This window comes from Cebus imitator, unplaced genomic scaffold (assembly GCF_001604975.1).
Source record: "Cebus imitator isolate Cc_AM_T3 unplaced genomic scaffold, Cebus_imitator-1.0 Scaffold117, whole genome shotgun sequence".
NCBI classification, from domain to species: Eukaryota; Metazoa; Chordata; class Mammalia; order Primates; family Cebidae; genus Cebus; species Cebus imitator.
In genome coordinates, this window is record NW_016107432.1 from 7,478,432 (window position 1) to 7,494,084 (window position 15,653).

Below are 15,653 nucleotides of genomic sequence, written 5' to 3' on the forward strand. Positions count from 1 at the left end.
CCACTCCGCTCTGGGCTGCAGCCACTGTGGGTGGACCTGGACCAGGAGCTCAGTTCATGACCAGTGAATGAGCCCACTGAAGCCACTTGCAAATACTTAACTGTGGGAGGACATTGGGTAGTTTTTATTTTATTTCCAAAGGTGACAGTGTGAACGAGTTAGGAATGTGGCTCTTCCCAGATTTGAATTCCAGGAGCGCTGCTTTCTGTAACAGACACATAACCTTGAGGGAGGCCCTCCCACCCTGTGACTCCTCTTCCCCATCTGTGAAAAGGGCGATGAGCTGTGAATCGTGCTACCCAGATTTGATCCCGCCGAACGTTCTTTCTGCTGTGTGATAGGTAACTGAAGCTCACATCCCTGCTGCGGTGGGAGGGGGTTGTTCAAGAGGACCTCGCCTCCTCTTTTGTTCCTTGTGGTTGACTTTTGAGTTTTGGGGGCTACTGTTTCTGGGGGCTTCTTCCCAGGGCTTCCTGATAGAGAAGTGACAGTGCAGCTTCTTTCTCAAATGTTGCCCTTTCATTACCTGCTTGACCCTCGGGGCCCTAGAATCATTTTTCTTAGTCGTCATTTGCGTCGGGCCAGTCCCTGGCTGCCTGATGAATGACCAGCCACATCTCATTGCACTCTGCGCCGACTACACACCACCTCTCGCCTGGGCCCCTGCTTGGCCTGGGATGATTTATGGAAGTCGAAGGCAGGATGACTCCTAATGACCTGTGTGAACCAGGACCCGGGGCGGGCGCAGCTGAAACGCTGGAGCGCTCGATAATTAAATGCCTTCTGGGGTTGGGTGTGTGTTTCCAAGGCTCAAGAAAGAAACATACTACAGCTTTCAGTAGAAATACAGGAATTGGCCAGGCACAGTGGCTCACACTTGTAATCCCAGCACTTTGGGAGGCTGAGGCAGTCGGATCACGAGGTCAAAAGATCGAGGCCATCCTGGCCAATGTGGTGAAACCCCATCTCTATTAAAAATACAAAAATTAGCCAGGCATGATGGCCTGTGCCTGTACTCCCAGCTATTCGGGGGAGGCTGGGGCAGGAGGCTGGGGCAGGAGGCTGAGGCAGGAGAATCACTTGAACCCGGGAGGCAGAGGTTGCAGTGAGCAGAGATTGTGTCACTGCACTCTAGCCTGGTGACAGTGCAAGACTGTCATAAAAAAAAGGGATTGAAACCCTCCAACTCCCTTGCATCAATGGCTTGAGGTTATTATATATTTTTCAATTACACTTTCCTGTATATTATGGTTTACAAACACATTTTATTTTAAACATTTTAAATGTCTAGCTTTTGCAACCCCAGGTTGGCTGAGCAGGGGTATGTGAATGAGTCCATCTTCTCAGATTTTGAACAAGCTACTCAATGTCTATTGAGCCTCAGTTTTCTCATCTATAACATGAGGATAAGGATACAGTATTCATACAATTTGAGAATTACATAAAAAATGTGGGGGGCATGATGTAGCTGATCTGGAAATCTTGGGTCCACTTTCCTTTGGCCAAATCTTTACTTAGGTTTGGCTAATTTGGTGTCAAACCAGGGAAACTTCCAACTTCTAGGGAAAGGCAGCCCTGGACTTACACCCTCATCAGTCTACGCAACGATGCCTTTGGGGCCCAGTGCCACCATCCCCAGCCTGCCTCTGCGGTCAGTGGCAGGGCCTTGCTGCTGGCAAGGTCAGGCTCTCCTTGTGCCCACCTCAAGCAGAAGCTTCTGTCCTCTAAGCAGAAGATCTGTGAGGCCTTCTGTGCACTTCACAGAAGTGCTCTTGGGGCTATGACCCTATTTCCTGCAAGAGTGACCTCAATACCCATCTGGATATTGCCTTCTCTGCCCCCCACTCCCTCACTCCTGCTTCTGGGATCTCCTCCCAAATAAACCACCTGCATTCCTGCCCGGGTCTCAGGCTCTGCTTTTGAGGGAGCACAATCCGAGACAGGCAGCTTTTAGGAACTTGCAGAGTACCAGCCTTGTCCTTGGGTGAATCACCCTGCTCTGAAGGCAACCTGGTTCTCCTCTGTGTCCCGGGGGAGCGGTGAGGGGGCTGTGATATGAGGGAGAACAGCCCATTGCCTGGGATCTGAGCGCTGGGGGCAGGTCCTGGCTCCCAGCCTTCTTTGTGGTGGGCAGGGACCCAAGGCCTTCTGCTCCTTGTGGTTAAGCCCCACCCCTCTCCTAGTTGATTGGTTAACAGCCAGACACCTAATCCAGGCCAGGAGATGGGAATTCTTCACTCTGAAACTCTGATTCTCTCTGCAGTTCTTCACTCTGATTCTCTCTGCATGGCACCCCCCACCCCAGCTGTTGGTGCATCTGTTCCCTGCCCAGTGAGGGAAGCCAGGGCAGAATAAGAAAGAAGTCCCAGCCCACGTGAAGCAGGAAGGTGGCAGGGCTTCTTGGCGGTGCTTGGGTCCCTGGCCGCTGCTGTGCGGAGCCAAGTTCAGCCCCCGTGGTGGCTGCACACTCGTCCCTTGTTACAGGACTAGCCTCGCCTTCCAGTGTCACTCTTGCCTAGGCAACTTCATTTTGGTTCCTTTTACAAGCAGCCAAATTGTGCATGCAGACGCGTAACCTGGTCTATCTCAGTAAAATCTACGGTTCCAGGTACAGTGTACTTCCCAGCAGGTAAGTGCAGCCTAAAAGGAACACTCAGGAAAAGGAAGAGAGGGAAGTAACCGGGATTGAGCCTCTAGAATGTTCCAGGCACTGAACTCACCTCCTGTGAGGGAACAGTGAATCAAACAGGAGACACTTAGCTGCAAGAAATGGGACATGTCCGACTGAAACAAGCACGTTTATTATGCACTCATCGGGGAGACTGAAGTGCTTGCTTGGTAGCTTGATGTTGCCACCAACCACTCAGTTGCCACCAACCACTCAGTTGCCACCAACCACTCAGTTGCCTTCCATACTTCAGAACCACCGTCTGCAGTTTCTTTCTTCCGGTGGTCATTTCTGCCTTTCTTCCTGGTGGCCATTGCCTCATGTCACAAGGTGGCTGCTGTGGCTTCAGTCTTCACAACCATGTCCCAAGAAGAAAGGAAAAGGCAAACTTCCAACATACATTGGCCAGGTATGCCCACAAATGTGTCCTATGGTCATTCCTACCTGAGAGCCAAGATCCCTCTTTCCAACCTCTAGTCTAGGTGATGACAAAGGAGAAAGGAACTGGGAATAGCTGTGGGTTGGCCAATGAACTGTGTCTTCCCCTAGTATCATGAGTGCACATAATAGTAATAAGAACAAGCTGTGTCTGGGAATGGCAGGAACTGGATATGATCAGACCTTAGAGTGTGTGGACAAAATGATGGGAAATGGTGATGTTGACAGGCAAGATGAAGGGGGGCCCGGCATGGTCCTGGGGTCCTGGCTCCTAAGGCAGGTGGACCCAGGAAGGTGATATTTCAGGACTAGATTTACGGTCTGGAAAGATCCCTCTGGCTGTTACCTGGAGGGTGGTTAGGAGGAGAGTTGAGCGGGAAGCAGGGGAGAGGCATTTGCAGTACCTGTCCTGTGTATTGAAGAGAATGTTTTTAGGTGCAGAGTTTAGAGTAACTACTTTCTGAGCTACTTATTGGATCAAGGAAGTGACCGGACAGACAACTGAGATGAATCTAAAACTGATTCAAAATACAGGAGAATTTATCCTAGTGGGGAAGTAGACTATGAGATGGCCCCTTCATCTGATTTTTGATTTGATGGAAATGGCTTATATTTGCATTTCTGTGTGCATAAGCAAATTCCAGGCTACATTAAGTTACTGACTCAGCCTTGTAAAACAAGCTCAAGGTTGTCACGTCCAAGTGAGGTCAAGTACAAATAACTTTAGCAGTATAGTATAGGACATTATATTCTGTTAGTATTTCTAACAAATGAAAAATGAGAAGTGCCATCACATGCATTTCTTCAGATGGATCTGCTGGCTTTGTAAGAGAGGACATGGTATGCTGATATAGGTATTAAAAATTTAAACTGTGATAATTAATTTTAAGTGATGTATGCTTATTACAGAAAAACTAGAAGGTAGTAAAAAGCAGTTAAGAAGAAAACATTAAAACCCATAAAAACAAAATCACTATCAACCTCTTGGCTCATATTCTTTTTTATCCCTGTGGGTAAAGTTTCTAAATAATATTCATAATCATAATCAATATAAAATTTTATCTACTTTTTCATCTAGTCTTGTAGGCATTTTTTCATGCTAACATTGTCTTCATAAACTTTACTTTTCATGATTACATAATATAAAACTTTCTCAATCCTTGTTATTGAACATTTGGGCTGCTGGGTTGTATTTATTTATTTTTTTGCCATAATAAATAATGTGATGATTATCATTGTCTGTAAATCTTTGTCTTCATAGAAGACTATTTCTTGGAGACTGATTCTCAGAAATGGAATTACTATCTCAAAGAGAATAAACGTTTTTAAAGCTGTTGATACCTATTGCTGGTTCAGAAGTTCAAACTTGTGAGAAATGTTAAATTAAACGCAGACAATGCAGCAAGAAAGCCTGCTTTCTGTATTCTCTCCCTTGGCAGCCTGGAGGTTTGGTCCCAACGTCTGTGGACGATTTATTGCCTTATTTCTAAATAGGATCAATACAGCCAGGAGCCCCAGTGTAATGAGATTCAAAGGGACCCCGACTCCTGAAGGAATCCATCAATTGGACCAGAATATTAAGAACAGCGAAAGTGAAAATGGCCCTAATGAATCTTGATATTGAAACAAAGATTAGGGCATTTTGAGAAGAAAACATTTTATCTCATCTATATTTTCCTTACCTTGTGTGATTAGGAAGCTCACAGAAATTGAACAGCTTCATCTGTTTCATAGTATATGGTGTTTCTACACACTAGAGCTTGCTCTGACCCCCACTACCCTCGCTCAAAATGTATTCCCAGAATAGTCATTGCCTGCCTGCCATTGCCCAGGGTTTGTGCAGAGCACTAGGGATATGGTCTCCTCCTCATCAAGGAGCTATGGTCTGGTGTTTCCACCAGTTTCCCAGGATCAGATGCCAGCTCTGCCATTGCTAAGGCCTCTGAGTATCTCCTTTTAAAACCAGCCCTTTGAGGTGGGCATTATCATCCTCATTTTACAGATGGGGAAACTGAGGAAGAGATTAAGTAACTTGCCCAAGGCCACACAAGTAGTAAGTTCCAAAGCTGGTTGTATTAATAAAGTTTTATTTTCTATAGTTTGTGATATTTTGCCATCTTGGAACCTTGTTGGCCAGAGAGAAATGGCCCCTGCCAGGGCTAGTACATTCCTAGGGATGGAAACGACTGCCCTGTGAGCATGCCTTTCATAAGCAAACCAGGTGATCCAGAGCCTGGCAGGTTTCCAGCCTCCTCCGTTATCTAATACACCAAGCCAATATTTCCCCTGCTCCATGTCACCCCAGGCCCAGGTATCAGACAACTAGAGAACATGCAAAAATATAACCCAGTACATGCAAAAATTTTAAAACTCTCCAGTCCTAGGCATGCTCAGGCTTGCCTCCCCTGCCTCACCCATTTCTTCCCACAGAACCCACAATCAAGGCTTTGGGCTAGGCTGTCTTCACACTCCTCTGCCTCCTGCTTCCCTGTGTGGCCCTGCATGGCGTGGCATGCCTCTTCCTCTAGGGGACTGTGAGTAATAAACTCTTCTTTCAAACACAGTTGTCTCTATGTCTGTCACATTACCATACCTAATTAAAACACAATCCTGGGTGCATTTTGGAGCACTGGTGCACTCTTTTACTGTCAGACCTCTTTTACAAGAACAGATATATTTCTTTGAAAGTAATTTGTTGGAAACACTGATAATGCTTTGTTCACTGATCCCAGCTCATTTTCTTTAGAAAGGCCTGTCTACTGCAGTTATAAAAATGTTTTCCTCATTCAAGTTCTTTCCTATCACTTTTGCAAAACTGGTATCCTGCTCTCATTCATTCATCCATCCATTTATTCACTCTTACATGCATGTCTTCCCTAAATACACACACACACACACACACGCATGCACAGAGTGGAGTGCCGGACTGGAGCTGGCTCTTCCTGGCTTTTAAGAGCCAATTGCATGCATCTCTTACCAACATTATCAGTGGCTTAAAATCAGCCATAGTGGGAGTGTTTACACCACAGAAATTTAAAAATGCCAAAAATCAGGTCTTTTTTTTTTTGAGAGCCAGTTGTTAAACATTTCCTAGCTCACCATTGTGGCTCTCCATTTCCGCTTCCCACCAGGGCCTGAGAACAGCAAGTTCCTTCTTCATCTTTTCACCTGGGGCGGGCCAAATGGACCTGCCACTTGGGAAGGTGAAGCGGGCCAAGCTGGGCCTTTCTGCATGTTTTCTCATTCTGAGGAAACTGTAGGCAGCCAGGGAACCAGGCTCACCTATCTGAAGAGAGGCCCCTCTCTGTAAAGGGATCCCTTGCTGGGGTTTTAAGTGGCATGTGAATCGTTCCCTCCATGGCTTCACACACATTCTAGCAAGTCTCACTGTAACTTCATTCATGAACGAATTCCCCATTAGTTAGAGCTGTCTATGAAGCAGGCTCAGGCTCAGGCTTCCCTGGCACAACTGGTGGGCCCCCCAGCAGAGGGCACATCCAAGTTTGGGCAACCATCCACCACAGATGCTCGATGCGGGGGTTCTGGTTTTGAGAAAGGCCAGAAAACCCCGCAAGTTCAGAAGGCATAGAAAGACTTCAGAAGGCATAGAAAGGGAAGAAACCCATTGGTTCTGATGAAACATCTGTTAGACAAATAGGGACATGGTGCTACTTTCAAATTCAATAGAGAGGCATCTCCTGCCCCACTGCCAAAAAAAAAAAAAAAAAAAAAACAGCAATTGGAAATGCTCTGGGTTGAGAGTTTCACAGCAAGCACAGCTGAACCCTGGATGATCCAGCTAAAACTGCAAAAAAAAAAAAAAAAAATAGACAGAGAGCACCTGAGAGCAGGGACTTTATCTTATTTCCCCTCAAACACCAAAAAAGCTTCTTGCCCAGGGCTACACACATTGAGGATGCTTGATGAATGCTCGCAGGGGATAAGGCAGAGAGGGAATTGGTTGAGGAATAGGGGAGGCCACTCCAATCTCAGCCATGATTGAGGGGGTTGATTATTGTGGGGTAATTTTCTCTTTGGAAATCTGTTTCCTCAACTGATTATACAAGGACACACTCTAGATAATTCCTCTGGAATAACTAGCATGTTAATCAAAAGCACCACAATTCACACCAATTCTGTTTATAACATAATGTGGATCATAAGCGCAAACATTACATAAAATATAAAAATTAGTGGGCCAGGTGGAGCAGATCGACAAGATTCTTAAATTCTGAAGCTTTTTGAAAGGCTTAAATGTTAGATTTCGTTCCCTGTGAGAAAGGCTAACTATTTCCTGAGGAAATCTGTTGGATCCAGGTTGCATCCAATAAAAATCACATTAAGTTGAGCTGGGTTTAACGTGTCCTTGGTCAGCACCCCGCTGTTTACGTTTTCTCAAGAACAGTTGCTCTTGGGGTTGTTTCACATGTGTTTCTCTGTGTCTTGCTTACGAGCATAGGCCATGAAGTCTGACAGATCTTGTTTAAAATCCCAGCTCCACTAATATTGCTAAAATTGTCACACTACCTAAAGTGATCTGCAGAATCAACGCAGTCCCTATAAAAATACCAATGCCATTCTTTACAGAGATAGGAAAAAAATCCTAGAATTCACATGGAACCATAAAAGACCTCAAATAGCTAACACAAGCCTGAGAGGGAAATAAAAGCTGGAGGCACCACACTCTCTGACTTCAAAATATACTACAAAACTGTAGTAACCAAAACAGCATGTACTGGTATAAGACATATAGATCAATAGAACAGAATAGAGAGCACAGAGACAGACCCACATATCTACAGCCAACTGATTTTCAACAGAGATGCCAAGAACTTACATAGGGGAAAGAACAATCTTTTCAACAAATGGTGCTAGGGAAACTGGATATTCTCATGCAGAAGAATGAAACTAGACCCCTATCTCTTAACATCTTCAAAAATTAAATCATAATTGAATAAAGACTTAAATCTAAGAACTCAAACTACTACTGGAAGAAAACATAGGAGAAACGGTTGAAGGACATTGGTCGGAGGACATTCATAAGGAGCAAATATTTTATAGATAAGACTTTAAAAGTGNAACAGCATGTACTGGTATAAGACATATAGATCAATAGAACAGAATAGAGAGCACAGAGACAGACCCACATATCTACAGCCAACTGATTTTCAACAAAGGTGTCAAGAACACACTATGAAGAAAAGACAGTCTCTTCAATAAATGGTGCTGGGAAAACTGGATAACAGTATGCAGAAGACTGAAACTAGACCCCCTATCTCTCACCACTTATAAAAATCAACAATGGTTTAAAGACTTAAATGAAGACCAAAACTATGAAACTACTGGAAGAAAACATAGGAGAAACGGTTGAAGGACATTGGTCGGAGGACATTCATAAGGAGCAAATATTTTATAGATAAGACTTTAAAAGTGTGAGAAACAAAAGCAAAAATATACAAATGGGATTATATCAAACTAAAATCTTTCTGCACAGCAAAGGAAAGAATCAACAGAGTGAAGAGACTGTAGAATGGGAGAAAATATTTTCAAACTATACATCCAACAATTATACATTTCTCCCATTCTACAGATTTGGATGTATAGTTGCAACTATACATCCAAATCTGTAGAATGGGAGAAAATATTTGCAAACTGTGTATCCAACAAGACATTAAAAGGAACTCAAACAACTCAACAACAACAACAAAAAAAAAACAAGCAATCTGATTTTAAAATGGGCAAAAGATCTGGTTGCAGTCAACAGCTGGATGATTTATTTCCCTCTGGGCACCTAACCCTTCTTTTGGTGGTTAAGGCCAGCGTACTCAGCCTGCAAGGAGGTCACGTGGCCCCTGCATGACTAGAAGGGTTTGAATTTCAAGAGACAAACTCGAAGAGGTAGGCAGGGCTAGACATGACAGGATATTCTGTAAGTCTTGCTAAGAAGCTTGGCTGCATCCTAAAAGCAGAGAAAGACACGTAGCGGTTTGAAGCAATGGGATGATGTCATCAGCTTCCCAGGAATTCTGGCTGCTGTGTAGAGTGGATTGAGTGGGGACAGCCTGAAGCAGGGAACCTGGTTAGGAAACTGTCCCTGTGGTCTAGCTAAAAGGCGCTCATAGGCTGGGCTGGGAGAATGGCCATGCATGGGAGTGACTGACAGAGCAGGTAACTCCCATTCTGTACTTTCCAGGCATTTTAAATCTGTGAAGTAGGTCAGGCTGGTTCTTTGATTTACAGATCAGAGAGAGAGAAAGGGCAGTGACAAAGTGGTCCCCAAGTATGACCTTCCCATGTCTGCTATGCATCCCCAGGGAAGCCTGCATGATCTTGGGGGTTAGGTGAATGGTGTCAAGGGCATTCGCGTATGTATTGGTCTCTCCTATCGGGCGGTGTTCTTGCATTGAGGAGCTTGTCTTCACAAAGGTCTGGAACTAAGTAGGGCACGGACTAGTGTTCCCATTTTTGCCCTCATTTTCTGATACCCCAGGGCTTTCCCCCTCCCCATCACATGGTCATCTCCCTGCCTGGAGTCACCATTGTCTGCTTCACACGTTTGCTTCCTCCACTGGATTCTGAAGGGAGGCTGTAGCCTAGTCGCCACCAACTACCCAGGGCATATGAATGCCTGCTGTGGTTTTATAGAATTGTCCCATCACAGAGCCCACCGGTTAAAGTCAGAGGTCCTCTCTGATATCCCCACATGTGCAGTGCAGTGAGCTTCCTGCAGGTACCCCATCTAACATCTCAGTCAGCTCTCCCAAGCAGACCCTTTATCTGACTCTCTTTAGCACACTGTTACTTCGGTTAACCCAGCATTTCCTTCTGTTCTGGCGTTATAGCTTGCTTGCTTGTCTGTTTTACTCACTCAAATATGAAGCCCTTGAGGACACATGTGTCTGAGTTTTATTCATCTCAACATTCTCCATAGCCTTGAACACCTGGCATATAATAGGTTCTTGAAAATGAGCAAATAAATGAGTGAATGAATAAACAAGCAAATTAATGAATGAATGAGTGAGTGAATCAGTGAATGGTCAGCTCTTCTTGTTAAAAAGTGCTTCTTTACCTTCAGCTGAAATATGTCTCCTGTTAACCATCACTTTCTGAGCTGATTCTATCCATTGACTCCATGCAGAGCCCTCTCCTCTTCCTCACGGCACCTTCTCATATAGTGGAGCCTCAAGGATTTGCTTTCTGTCCTTTGAACATGCCAACCTGTTCCTGCCCAGCTTGACCCCACCTTAGGGTCTTTGCACTTTCTCTTATGGCCAAGCCCTTTGGCCCTATTGCTTTCTACAACTGGATTTTCCTTGCCATTTGGGTCTCAACTCAAATGTCACCTTCTCAGAAAGATCTTTACTAGCCACTCAATCTAGAGCACCCCTGCCCCCAACCCCCTTACACCTCTTTATCTCTCTGGGCTGAATTCTGGATGATTCTGGATGATTTCCTAGGATCTGCCTTTCAGTTTGCTAAATCTGCCTTCATCCATGTCTCGTCTGCTGTTAACCTGCCTGTAGAGGTCTTCTATCAGTTATTCTATTTTTCATTTATAGAACATATATGCAAATATCATGATCACTAATATTTTAAAGTCTTCTTTTAGAATTCCTATTACATGAACAACTCCCCCATCCCTTGCAAAGTGATCTATTCTATTTATTGCATCTGCTGATTGTCTCTCAGATGTTGGGTATCTGTAATTCCTGTGATATTTTTAGATGCAATTTTATCAGAAATTATCATCTTTTAGTGTCCCACATGGGTTTTGGAAGTGACCCTGTGGGTACTCATTATTTCTTAAACAGTTGTTCCATTAATTTACTGGAGAATGCAATATCTATGTGTTATCATGTATAATGTAGGGAAAGAATGTTGCCTTCTTGTGTTTGAGATCACTCACCTGCTTCTAGTGACCGCTACTACAAGTTTAACTTGTTGCTTTGTCCTCACAGTGGAGCATCACTCAATGCAGCAGTACCCAGATGTCAGGTACATATGAGCTTAACACATAAGACTCCTCTTCAGCTTAATGCATAAGCATGGAGCTCCCTGGAAACACGGATTTCCGAGATCGGCCTCATGAACACTGAATTCATAAATCTGAGATTAAGCCTAAGAATCTGAATTCTTATAAAGCTCCGCAAGGGATTCTGATTTATATATAAGTTTGGATACCATTGATCCTATAAGCTTTGAGGATTTAAATTTGGTTTATTTTTGTCTTGCTTATTCCTACCCCAGAAAAGGATTTGAAGCTGTGTACCTATAGACAGATAAAAATACATTTTGAAAAGCAGACTAAAGACACCTACACGAACAATACCCTGAGCAAGTGAGACCTGACCTTGCTTCGTGACCACAGAAACATGAGGTGAAGCTGCGGTTGACTTCTGCACCAACACCCTTGGGGTGGGTGCAGCCACGAGCTGTGTGCGAGCCATCACTGCCCAGCTCTGAGACTCTCAGCATTGAAGCAAAGCCTGGCTTGGCGGAATCAGTCACGGGGCAACTGTGGAACTGCAAAGGGATGCTGTGCACAGACAGGGTTTTAATTTTCCTAGGGTCCCTCTCTGCACACTGTCACATTGCTCAGATATGTTTCTTATCTCTGGCGCTTCCATGAAGGCTCTTCTTGGCAAACTAAGCTCTGTAGACCCGCTCTCCACCACTCACGCCGTACTGAGCCCCTCCCAGCCTGTATTCTCTCATACTTCTTGGCTTCTGCCCAAGCTCTTTCCTCTGCCCAGAAAACTCCTGTTTATCTCCAAGACTTCTCAAATGTCATCATCTCCAGATAGCCTTTCTTTCACCCTCCTTCATTGTCTTCCTTCCTTTCACCCTTGCGAAATCATTTTTTGAGTCCTTACCATGTCTGGAGTCCCCGCCCCCAGCTTCCCTCCACACCAGCACCTGTCACGCGGCCAGCCGTCACAGGCTTATCTGCCACATCACTCTGCGCCTCTATTTTCTTCACACTGGCTTCACCTGCTCCCTCCCTCTCTCTGCAGGGCTTTTGCACAGGCTGCAGGCTCCTTCCCTGGCACCCTGACACCGACTCCTGCTATCCCCACCTCCGCTGTTACTCCTCCTGCACAGCAGCACCTGAGACGTGCATTTGTTTTGTGATTCCTATGTCACACTGTGTAACCTGAGGACGGCAAGCAGGACTTCCCCTCTGTGTAGAGCGGAGCCTGCCACACAGCAGGTGCCCCACCGCCTTTTGTGGGAGGAACAAATGAAGACGTCCCAGAGCAGCCCAATTTGCCTCCTCCTTCTCCAGTTGTTCTCAGCCTTCTTTTGGCCGTTGGCCCCTTTGAGAAGCTCCCAAAAGCTAGAAACCCTCTCTACACAATGTGCACGAATGCTTACTTACATAAAATCTCCATATCATTTCAAGGGTGTGAAGCACCCCAAATAAAGACAGCATTACCTATTAATTACAAGGTAAGATTCTTTTCTGAAGAGCAGCTGATGAATTGTATGATAGACATCTTATAATAAAAGTCCACCACATGTGGAGTTTAAAGTGGGTTTCCCAGTGACATAAAGGCATGTATATGTGGATGGCTTCATGTAGAAGCCACTCTGGTTGCTATGTTCCCTTTAAGAACCAGTTTCCCTGATTTTGTCATTGCAGAAAGGAAGACAGCACAGAAGCAAACACAGCAAGCTGGAAAATATTTACATCCTTCTCAACGGACAGAGAAGAGGTGGCCCACCATGGTTCACGATCCTTTCCAGAGAGCCAGATTATAAGCCAAGCAACCATCTTCCTGTCTCAGGTCACTAATGGGGAATATTTCTACTCTGTATGATGCCAAGCAGGGGACCCAAGAGATGGCTGCTGACCGTAAGAAGCCCACATTTATTGGCATGGGTGAGTGGCAGGAAGCTGGGTCTGGAGACCCAAGGACCCAAGGACCTGTTGGCTCTGCTGCTCCGATGCTGCGTCACTGTGCACAAATAACTCACCTTCTTCCAACGTCCTCTTCATCTGTTTGAGGGTCCTATGCCTACTTGACAGTTTTGACAACCAAGTGAGCTAATGGCTGGGAAAGTGCCTGAATACCATAAGATTCTCCCCAAACGTTGGGGGCCTTGCTGTGTTTGTGAAATGCAGTTCCTTCGTCTTAGGGACTTCACTAACGGTTGTTCAGGAGCACACTCTTGCCATAAAGACGCATGGATTTACCATTCTGCATAGCTTCTATCCAAGATGGCTCATGCGGGGATGGTAGGATCATGGTTTTAAAAAATCATTGAAGTGGTTATTTTGATATTATAGAACTCCTGCAGATGCTTGGGCTAAGATGGAGTTCTCAACTTGCACGAAAAGTTGCATGCAAGTGAACTCTTTCCTGAGGAGAAGGAGCATGGATTTCATCTGATTTGCAAATAAGACTGGTAGACAAACACCCGAGCAGCCAAGCTCCCTTAGTCTAGGCGAAAAGGGCTCTCTCAGGAAACCCAGAGACCAACTCTGCCTCCAACTTGCTGGTGACCTTAAGGCTGCCCCTTGGCTTCTATCCGCCTCGGCTACTTATCTGTAAAATGGGTGTAGCACAGCCTTCCAGTTGCTGAGCTCCTACTGAGACACCGGCTCTGGCCAGGCAGGAAGCTTCCAGACCCAGCCTCCTTGCTTCCAGAGTAAGTGAAGAGCTCTTCTTCTCTCAAACATGTCACTTCAGGCAACTTGTGTCCAGGAGTTGTACCCAACTGACCACAGCACCCCAAAGTGCCCAGGCATGCAGCCTCATTTCAGCTCCTTTTGCTGGACAGTTAATGAGCATCACAGCCCACTTGCTGTGCTTGGACCCAGGAGAGTCTGCTTCCTGTGACACCATTTCCCTGTAAACTGCAGGGCTGTGAGGTCCGCTTACACTGACAGCCAGGGGCCTGGCAGGGACCTGTGAAATCTCAGTACCACCCAGGAAGATGCAGTGAAAAGCCAGCTGCTGCATGGGGAAACCTCAGTGAGCCGCATGTTTTCCTGCCCCGGATGCTGTGAGACAGCGAGTGGTGGCCGGAAGTCAGGCCTGGTGGATGGAGTTGGCCGCGGGTGTCTCAGATCTCCGCAGATCCTGGGGCAGTGGTCAGTGCTGGGTGAGCAACAGTCAGGCCCCACACCACGTTACAGACCTTAGAGAATTTCCAGTCCACAGCGGGTACTGGCGGCCCTTGGGCCAGATTCGGCCCACAAATGTATCACATTTGGCTTACATTTTATGTTTTTCTAATTGTGAATGCACTTCGTGCCAGTGAGCTGGATACTTAAAAATGGTTAAGAAGGTATGTTTCTCTAGAACCCTAAAACGTATCTTCTTAACCATTTTTAAGTATCGGTTCAGTGGCTCGGAGTGCATTCACACTGATGTGCAGCCATCACCTTCATCCATCTCCAGAACCTTCCATCTTGCAAAACTGGAACCACTATATTCATGAAACACTCATTCCCCACTCCCCTGTCCTACAGCCGCGGGCACCCACCCTTCTACTTTCTGCCTCTGTGAATCTGAACACTCTAGGACCTCGTATGAGTGGAATCATACAGTCAGTCATCTGACCGGTTTATTTCACTTAGCACAATGTTTTCGAGGTTCACGTGGCAGCATGTGTCAGAGTTTCTGTCCTTTTTATGGCTGAATAATATTCCAGTGTGCAGATGGACCACATTTTGTTTATTATCCACGCACTGATGGACCTTTGGGTGGCTTCTACCTTTTTGGCTATTGTGAACATTACTCCTACAAACACAGGTGTACAAATATATTCCTATGTCGCATTTTTTAATATTGGAGTTAGCAAGTGATATTTAAAAACCAAGAGATTTCATACACAAATCTGGATTTCTGGCTTCTCTTAGAAACTCAGTGTATCTGACAGCATCGGGCCTCTATCTTCCTGGCCGCAGTGAGAGGTGAATGAAGCCAGCTCACTCCCTCCCCTACTGAGAGGCACCCCTGCCAGTGGACCACAGGGCCCCGACTCCTTTCCCTCCACTCACTGCAAAACCTGCCTGGGTTCCACAGTCTGTGGCTTAGTGACACCTCATCCACTCAACACCCTCACGTTATGGACAAAAATGTGGAGGCCCAGGGAGGAAGCGTGGCTGGGGCTCGAGGTCTCACAGGCCAGAAAGCGCTACAACAGCTGAAATGCAGGAAGGGCCTGCAACTGGGCATTGCAAAGCCTTGGTTCTACTTCCAGCTCTGCCACCTGCCTTTCCCAGGGACTGGGACAAAGCCCTTCAACTTTCTGAACCTAAATTTCCTCTAATGAAAATGGGAGAAATGACACCTTCTTTTGCAGCCTCATGACGTACTGTGAAGACAGAAGGAGATGGTGAGCAGTCACCGTTGAATAAAGTTGAGATGGAAAGGGGCGTTACTAAAAGCACAGGTCATGTCAGGCAACCTGGCATCTGGGGGTCTGTTTCCTCATCTGTAAGATAGGAAAGGGGGCCATACCTTTCCCCACAGGGCGAGTCCTAGGATCAACTGAGGCAGAGAAGGAAAAGCATCCAGCAGAGGGCTTGGCACCC

General features: G+C 45.8%; 1 protein-coding gene across 6 annotated transcripts in view; it reads left to right on the forward strand.

The window, feature by feature from the left end:
• Positions 1-15,653, forward strand: part of CUNH4orf50 (chromosome unknown C4orf50 homolog) — a 120,129-nt gene that overhangs the window by 99,584 nt on the left and 4,892 nt on the right. For 4 of the 6 annotated variants that reach the window (XM_037742219.1, XM_037742222.1, XM_037742218.1 and 1 more), the window contains one exon: positions 12,750-13,759. The gene's annotated coding sequence lies outside the window, so the exon portion shown is untranslated. The remainder of the gene's footprint in view (positions 1-12,749; positions 13,760-15,653) is intronic. The other 2 variants (XM_037742220.1, XM_037742221.1) reach the window with 2 other exon arrangements.